This window comes from Lactuca virosa, chromosome 8 (genome assembly GCF_052849685.1).
Source record: "Lactuca virosa cultivar CGN04683 chromosome 8, Lactuca_virosa_CGN04683_v6, whole genome shotgun sequence".
In the NCBI taxonomy this organism is placed as follows: Eukaryota; Viridiplantae; Streptophyta; class Magnoliopsida; order Asterales; family Asteraceae; genus Lactuca; species Lactuca virosa.
The window spans coordinates 67938594-67946765 of NC_136433.1; the positions used below are offsets into that span (position 1 = coordinate 67938594).

The following is an 8172-nucleotide window of genomic DNA, read 5'->3' on the forward strand; positions in this document are numbered from 1 at the left end:
ATATTATCAATGCATAACCAATCGGCAAACAATAACCATATCTCTAAGTTTTAAGACTATAAGATATTATCGCTTTGCGATCACTCGAGATAAAATTCCATGAAGTGATACCAGCAAACGCGAGTTTATTCCAATGCTCAAATCACAATTCATAAGCACTCATGAACTTTGCAGCAAACCATTGCTATGTCTAAAACCTTTTAGACAATCTACAAACAAATTCATGACAGTCTTCTTTCATATCTACTTCCAACATATGAGTGACCGTGGACCGTTTGAATAATCTTATTATTCAGGAAGTCAACATGCAAAAATTGAAACCATAGATAAATAATCAACACAAGATAGTGACTTTACTCATAAATAATACACCTTTATTTATTCATCAAATGTCAAGTACAAATGATCTATTACACGTTTCCTATCTATCAAATCTAAACTCATATCATCCTTTAGCCCAATGCTCCTAGCGTGCTGCAAGTGCTTAACCCTGCTCAGTCCCTTCGTAAGAGGATCTGCTGGGTTATCTTCTGACGATACCCTCTTCACTATGGGGAGTCCCTCTTCCACCCGATGTCTAATGAAATGGTATTTTCTGTTGATATGTCTGGATCTACCGTGATCCCTTGGTTCCTTGGTTAAGGCAACCGCACCTTCATTATCACAGAAAATCTCCATAGGCTCCTTTATGGATGAAACAACTCCAAGGTCTCCAATGAAGTTCCTCAACCATATTGCCTCCTTCGATGCTTCACTCGCCGCAATGTACTTAGATTCACACGTTGAATCAGCTACAGTCTCTTGCTTGGAACTTTTCCAAGTTACTGCTCCTCCGTTAAGGGTAAAGACTCAGCCAGACTGTGATCGGTAATTGTCCCGATCCGTCTGAAAACTAGCGTCACTGTACCTTCGTACCCTTAAGTCATCACTCCCACCGAGGACTAGAAACCATTCCTTGGTCCTCCGAAGGTACTTAAGAATATTCTTAACCGTAGTCCAATGTGCTCTACCAGGGTTTCCCTGATAACTGCTGACCATGCTCAAAGCGAAGGTCACATTAGGGCGAGTACAAGTCATAGCGTACATGATTGAGCCAACTGCGGAAGCGTAAGGTACTCGGCTCATTTCAGCTATTTATGCCTTTGTACTCGGGCTCTGAGTCTTACTCAGCTTGGTATTGCTTTGGATTGGCAACTCCCCTTTCTTAGAATTTTCCATACTAAAACGCTTTAGTACCTTATCCAAGTATGTATCCTGACTGAGTCCTATCAGTCTCTTACTCATGTTTCTTACTATCCTTATTCCCAGAATATATGCAGCTTCTCCGAGGTCCTTCATAGCGAAACACTTCCCAAGCCAGGACTTAACTTCCTGCAGTGTCGGGATGTCGTTTCCTATGATTAGTATGTCATCGACATACAATACGAGGAAGCTTACTATACTCCCACTGACTTTGACATATACACAAGATTCATCTTCGCTTCGCAGAAAGCCAAACTCTTTGACCTTCTCGTCAAAACAAAGATTCCATCTGCGAGATGTGCTTTAATCCATAAATGGATTTCTCAAGCTTGCACACTCTATTGGGATGCTTCGCATCGACAAAACCCTCTGGCTGATTCATGTAAACATCCTCAGCCAACTTCCCATTGGGATTAGACAATATGATTGGGTATGGAAGGGAATAACATTTTTCTACACCATCTCTGAAGTTCTGATGTTAATGTTTGAAGAGAATAATGTGTTGCAGAGACAAAAGATGGTATAAAGGGCTCCTACACGCATCAGCGACTCTTCAGAAAAACCATCTACGAATAATTGAAAAGGGTTTTTTCTTTGTAATTTCACTTCGATTTTCGTTTCCATTTTTGAAGTTTGAAATTTTGTAATCCGTCTCATTCCTACCCTCGCTCGAATAACGACGCCCTAACTGTGAATCTTATTTTCGTTTCTCTTAATTTAGCAAGTTTGGGTATCACTAAAATGGGATACCAATATTCAAAGCGCTTGATTGAATTTATAAGATGCAAATATGGATTATGTGCGGTTATGGAGTAAAGTTTCTTCAGCGGCAATTCCCAGGTTAGTCTGTTAAACTTCAACTTCAATGACCTTTGCTTTCGCAGTCATTGACTCACTATGTTTCCTTCTGTAGCTACCCTCTCCTTCTATGCGTATGTATTTTTCCTGTTAGATTTCATAAGATAGGTTTTTTGAAGGTGCGTTCTTAAAAACTGTATCAAAAAATGCAAAATATTTTCATTTTTTATTGTTTTCCTGTAATTTACTACTGAAAAATATTTAGATACATGTTTGGTTTCTAATTTTCTCATACTCCACAATTGAATCGCATTACATGAAATGCTCTTACATAATGATAACTAGAATGGAATCAGTGCGCCGTTGGCGCTCTGGTGCTGGAATTAAAATGCACAACGGATTTGCAAGCTGTGCTGCTGAATTCTTTCCATAAACTTATTGCAATATCTTCACCACTGATATTTTTACCACGTTTAGTTCAAAACTGAAACATTTTTCAATTTATGTCCTTATTTCAAAGTTCCATATCAATTTTGGTATATAGAACTTCTGATTTTGCTCCTTATTTTAAGGTTTTATATCCATTTTAGTCCTTATTTTTAAGTTCCAGGGATCAAAATCGATATGAAACATTGAAATCAGGACCAAAACTGGAAAAGGTTTCGATTTTGGACTAAATACGATAAAGTTCAAAAACACAGGACCATTTTTGTAACTTACTATAAAAGTTAATCTAACATTACGTTATTGTAGCGTAAGATCAAAGGTACAATTCAGTTGGTAAATTTAATTAAAGTACATATCAATTTTGAAATTGGTGATTACAAGATTTTTAAATTACTTATTGTATTGTCCCACAAGAATCCATTTTTATTAACATTATTGAAAAACAATTTAAAACACTTTCCTGATGGAAAAGATTACCTGCACTATCACATGGGGCCAACGTGTGAACACAGCCTCCATAAATTCATCAATAACAGCAATGTACTCTTCACCATCAAGACGATGTTGCAATCCTAAATCTATAAAAAAAAATGGAACTATTATCATTATCGTGAATATAAGCTATTAAAATAATTAACAATTATATGTGAACATTATAGAATAGGGAAAGTATTGGAAGAATCATACACAAAGGGTCTTTAAGAAGGGCCTGATTGTTGGTTCCAATATCAATCATAATAGGAAGCACCTGTTTTGATAAAAAGAAAAAATGATTATGTATTAAAGAAAAATAACAGGAAGAAACAAAAGTATAATGCAATAATAAACAAATAAATGGAAGTATGTAGCTATTTTCAAGAAATAACAACATATCTTTGTTTATTTGTGGCTTATAGCATCCTCCTTTAACCCATAAATATATATATTCAGAGGAACACTAAAGTAGTGAGATTAAATCAGTGTGAAAATTACTCTTTGAGGGTTTATTCCAGCTGCAGCAACATATAAATCCAACTTCCCTATTGAAATTCCAATCCCCTGGATTCCAAGATCAGCAAAATCTCTACTGCTGCAACTTGAGCTGGTGTCTTGACAATTCTCTTATGTTTCTTTTGAGGGAGAGCTCTATTCTGACCGGTAACTAAAAAAGGCTTCCACTTCCAAAATCTATATTTTCACCCGTATACCTGAAAGCATCAACAGCAATTCATTCAGCTGTTACATGAGTTGTAAATAATTATAAGATTTTTTTTTGGTTTATTACAAGATGAAACTAAAGGAGGAGTTTCGTATGTGGATTCCAATGGAATTGAAATTGGAGATTCCATTCCATGGTCTATAATCGTGTATGGTTGCCAAATCCTTCAAATTTGGTGTTTCAAGAGTTTCACCATTCGTATGGTTGGGTAAGAGGAAATTGAATTCATCCTTTTTTTGTTAAAAGACCAAAATAGCCTCGGCGTATATGTTGAAATAAATGAAATTGAAAATTTTATAAGAGTGAAATGTGGAAAATAGAAAATTCACTAAGGGCGTGTTTGGTTCACGGATTCTAAGGGAATCTGACAGAATTGCAATTTGTGATTCCATTCCATGGTTTATTTTGTTGCCAAATGGACAAAATTCAATTCCATCAAATTCCATAAATGTTTGATGGATTTCATTGTTCGTAAGATCGGGTGGAAGAAATTTAATTTCAGTCTTCGTTTTTATTTTGTCAAATGACCAAAATACCTTCATTGTCCTTCAAATATATCTCTTTCTCTCTCTCTAACCTGTATAATATGTGTCTACATAGGAAGGTCGAGTCTTCTTCTCAAATATGTATCTTTCTCTCTCTAATCTGTATAATATGTGTCCCTCTTTTAGCATTTCAACTTCCTTGTTTCACCTATTTTATAAAGAAACCTGGTTTGAACACTATATTAGAGTAAAAAAACTTATAAAGTAATGCCTAGCCCTAGGTGTACGGCAATTCAACTCCGAATCAAGATCCAATCTCAGCACCAAATAACAAAAAAAAAAAATTTAAAAAAAAAAAGGTAAACACACACATACTCAAACACACATCAACAACATAAGTGATCATATTTCAAAAAAAGAATGTGTACTGTTACTCTTTTATTGAAAAAAATTATATTTTTAAAAATCAAATTTTAGTAAACGATTAAACATACATGAACTAAGCGTACACACACACATCAACATTAGTGTAAGAGTTCAAATTTGAAAAAAAAAATTCGCCCATGTTACTCATTTATTGAAGAAAAAAATTCAAAAAAAGATTATAACCTTTTATTTTGGACCAAAATACCCTTGTCTTTCAAAACATTCTAGAACCGTAAGTTTCTCAAAAGCATTTCCATACTAATTAAAACCAACTTTTCAAAAAATAAGTTTCACAGAGCATTCCAGTGTTGTATAAGTCGAATTCGTCCTTTCTTTTTTTTTTTTTTTGTTAAAAGACCAAAATAGCCTCCGCGTATATGTTGAAATAAATAAAATAGAAAATTTTATTAAGAGTGAAATTTTAAAAATAGAAAACTCACAAAGACCGTGTTTGGTTCATGGATTCTAAAGGAATCTGGCAGAATTGGAATTCGTGATTCCTTTCCAAGGTTTGTTTAGTTGCCAAATGTACAGTATTTGTCTCTCTTTAAGCATTTCAACTTTTGATGTCATCTTTCATGGGGTCTTAATCTTCCTTTTTTCACCTTGTTTATGAAGAAACCTGATCTGAACACTCAACCATATTAGAGTCAGAAAACTTGTTAAAAAATGCATAAGAGAAGGTGTTTAGAATCAACAAATCTTTTAAAAATTAAACTACCTGTATGATTTTACCCACAAGAAACTTTGATTATTGTTTCGGTGTTCCCTCAGATTCATGCCCTACATAAGCAAGCTTCACAGAGCATTCTTTCACATTACACTGCAAAAAAAAAAAATATTAAAAAAAACATAATTCATCAAAAAGTATTTATGCTAACCAAAGAAATTTACATAATATGAAGTTGTCTCATTCGTAAATTTAAACATGAAGAAGGATATAATCAAATTATGTAACTGAGCTGCAACAAAAAACACAACAATTACAAAATTAGCCTTATCTATCTCAAAATATTTTATAAACCCCATTTCATCTAACCTTGTCTGTTTGTTCATCTAATAACGGTATCCTATGCAAGCCCTTTCCTGTTAATTTATAAATATAAAATAATAAGTTTATATTACAATATAGATAAATAAGTGGTTGATAAACTTTCATCATCTTGTAAAACCAAAAGAGTGTTTTACCCTTTGGAAACATATTGCTGTGTTTCAGCAAATATGTATTGGAAAAGACGATTTTACCCTTCTTAAAGGTGAAATTTTGAAAAAAAGTACCTTAAGCAGCATGCGAATTGTAATCCCTAAGAAGAACCGAGTAAAGTCCATCATTGTGGGTTTGTGTAACTCTTTTCAGTAAAAGTAAGATTCGGATAATCTCTCATATCTAAACAGCTCTTTACCAGCCCAAAGTTGTATTGGCTGCAACCAAAATAATAAAATAAACCAATGTCAAATACATGTAGAATAATTGAAATAAATATCCCCAATGTCAAACATAGGTAGAATAATTGACATAAATATGAGGTGCAAGAGCAACTGCAAGTTCTGTTATGTTAATTCAGTTCTGTTTTCACTTTTCAGACTTTGTAACACATAAATTTTGGGTAAGGTTAACTATAGTGTGCCCTTAACACACATAATTTATCATGCTGTTGAACCTTTTACATTGGTCACTCAGTTAAACCTTTGTTAATGTTTCATTCTTTCCTTATGGTAAAACAGAAATCATATTTCAAAACATGAAAATTGCACATTTAACATCTTATGAATGATTTTTCTTCAATTGCCAAACTTGAACTTTATTTTTCATTGCTAACATACTACAACAGGTCAGCTAGTGACAACTGACAAGATTGTAAAATCATAAAGTCTTGTGTTTCATCTGCTGATAGGATAGCCTAGTAACCTAAGTAACTGATTTTAGAAGGTTGAACTTGATCAAAGCAAAATAGAATTGAGGGAGTTTGTATCAATTTGGTTATGAACTAAGGGGCCAAACGAAGCTGGTAATTAGGGCAAACGAAGCTGTGATGATCAACACCGCATAAGTTTCAAACATGAGGAATAAGATTGGTAAAGAATTTTAAAAAACGAAACCATAAGAAAGCTGAGAAAGTAAATCAACAGTTACCTTTGTCCGTCGCTTTGGTATAGAACTGAGAGAACAGTTGACAACCGAAAATTTAACATGGATAGAAGACGGGAAAAAGGAGACATACCTTAAATCGACATACCCGACCTCTGTTGGTAACGATTGGAACCGTAGGCATACAGAAGTCCATCCTTCGGTCTAAAGAACCTGATCTCTTCTGAGATTTCGTATTCAGAATCTGGTTCGTTGAGGGAGGCGGAGGAGGGAGTACAGAGATTGGAGCGATTGGAGGTGTGGTTGCGCTTAGGACTAACAGAATCGGAAATTCATCACCTGCGGTCTGCCGGATTAGCTCCGCCGATACGGAAAGGGACGACGGGAAGAAACAAAAGGATGCTCGTGACAGTCGATACCCACCCGTCTCTCTGATCGGTGTGATTTTATTGGGAGAAGACGAGGCAACCTCCGGTGCAGTGATGGGAGATTAAAGGATATGAGAAGGATATAGAAGATTGCAGGTGTTTGAATGTAACATTGGGTTTTTTTTTGTTGAAGAAGAGGACGTAGGTGAATGGCGGTGGCGTTGTGATTGGTTAAAGAAGACGGTACAATGTGTGGCCTGGAAACGAAAAAAAAACTTCCGTGGCAAAAGAGGAATGAAAAAGAAGTTTACTGTTCCCCACGCTTTCTTTTAAGCTTTTATGCTATATATAATAGGTAACTGATAATAGAGCTTGATAATTGATGTTTAATATGCTTTTGACTTTAGCAATGTCACACATATAATCTATGGCTTTTTGGTGTAAACTAATAAAATTTTTGATTAGGGGTGTTGATGCTTTAATGTTCGTACAACTTGTTAATTCTCCGACAGGGCCGTCCCAAAGGCGATTTGACGCTTAGGGCAAAAACAAAAAGTGAGGCCCCTTAAAACTTTAGTAATGACAAACAATAATACAAAGATGATATGGAGACATGAGCAATTGTTATTAAATTACATATATATATATATATATATATATATATATATATATATATATATATATATATATATATATATATATATAGTATGAAAGAAAATTCAAACAGGTTAAAAGGATGCGAGTTAAATATTAAAACTTATAAACCACTAGGCTATGCAAAAAAAAATAAAAATAAAAAAATAAATAAAAAATGACAAAGCAAAATAATAAAAAAAAAAGCGAACAATCAAACCATTTCGAAAAACCGTTACTTTGGTGTCTGGCCAAACAAACAAAAAGATGAGTGTTTGGAAAAAAATTACATTTCGTGAAAACTCTAAAAAAAACTTGAAGAATGACCTATCTAATTGACAGGTTCACGTGATTTTTATTAACAAACATACAAATAATAGTTATTATATATTAAAACACGATGCAAGGTAGAAAATCTCTTATATAAACTGGAAAATTATGTTTGATAATGGCTAGAAAAACACCAAAATTTTAAATGAAATAAGT

At 34.0% G+C, this 8172-nt stretch overlaps 1 long non-coding RNA gene across 7 annotated transcripts; it reads right to left on the reverse strand.

The window, feature by feature from the left end:
• Positions 1–1877: 1877 nt before the first annotated feature.
• Positions 1878–7359, reverse strand: LOC145132452 (uncharacterized). 7 transcript variants are annotated; one of them, XR_013718071.1, is made up of 10 exons: positions 6819–7358; positions 5875–6018; positions 5636–5682; positions 5318–5419; positions 5037–5223; positions 4263–4395; positions 3460–3674; positions 3175–3235; positions 2965–3065; positions 1878–2187 (listed from the first exon to the last, which is right to left on the reverse strand). It is a non-coding gene; the product is annotated as an uncharacterized LOC145132452 (long non-coding RNA). The 7 variants fall into 7 exon arrangements; XR_013718070.1 differs by lacking the exon at positions 1878–2187 and adding an exon at positions 2248–2495; XR_013718072.1 differs by lacking the exon at positions 1878–2187 and adding an exon at positions 2248–2524.
• Between the last annotated feature and the right edge of the window lie 813 nt (positions 7360–8172).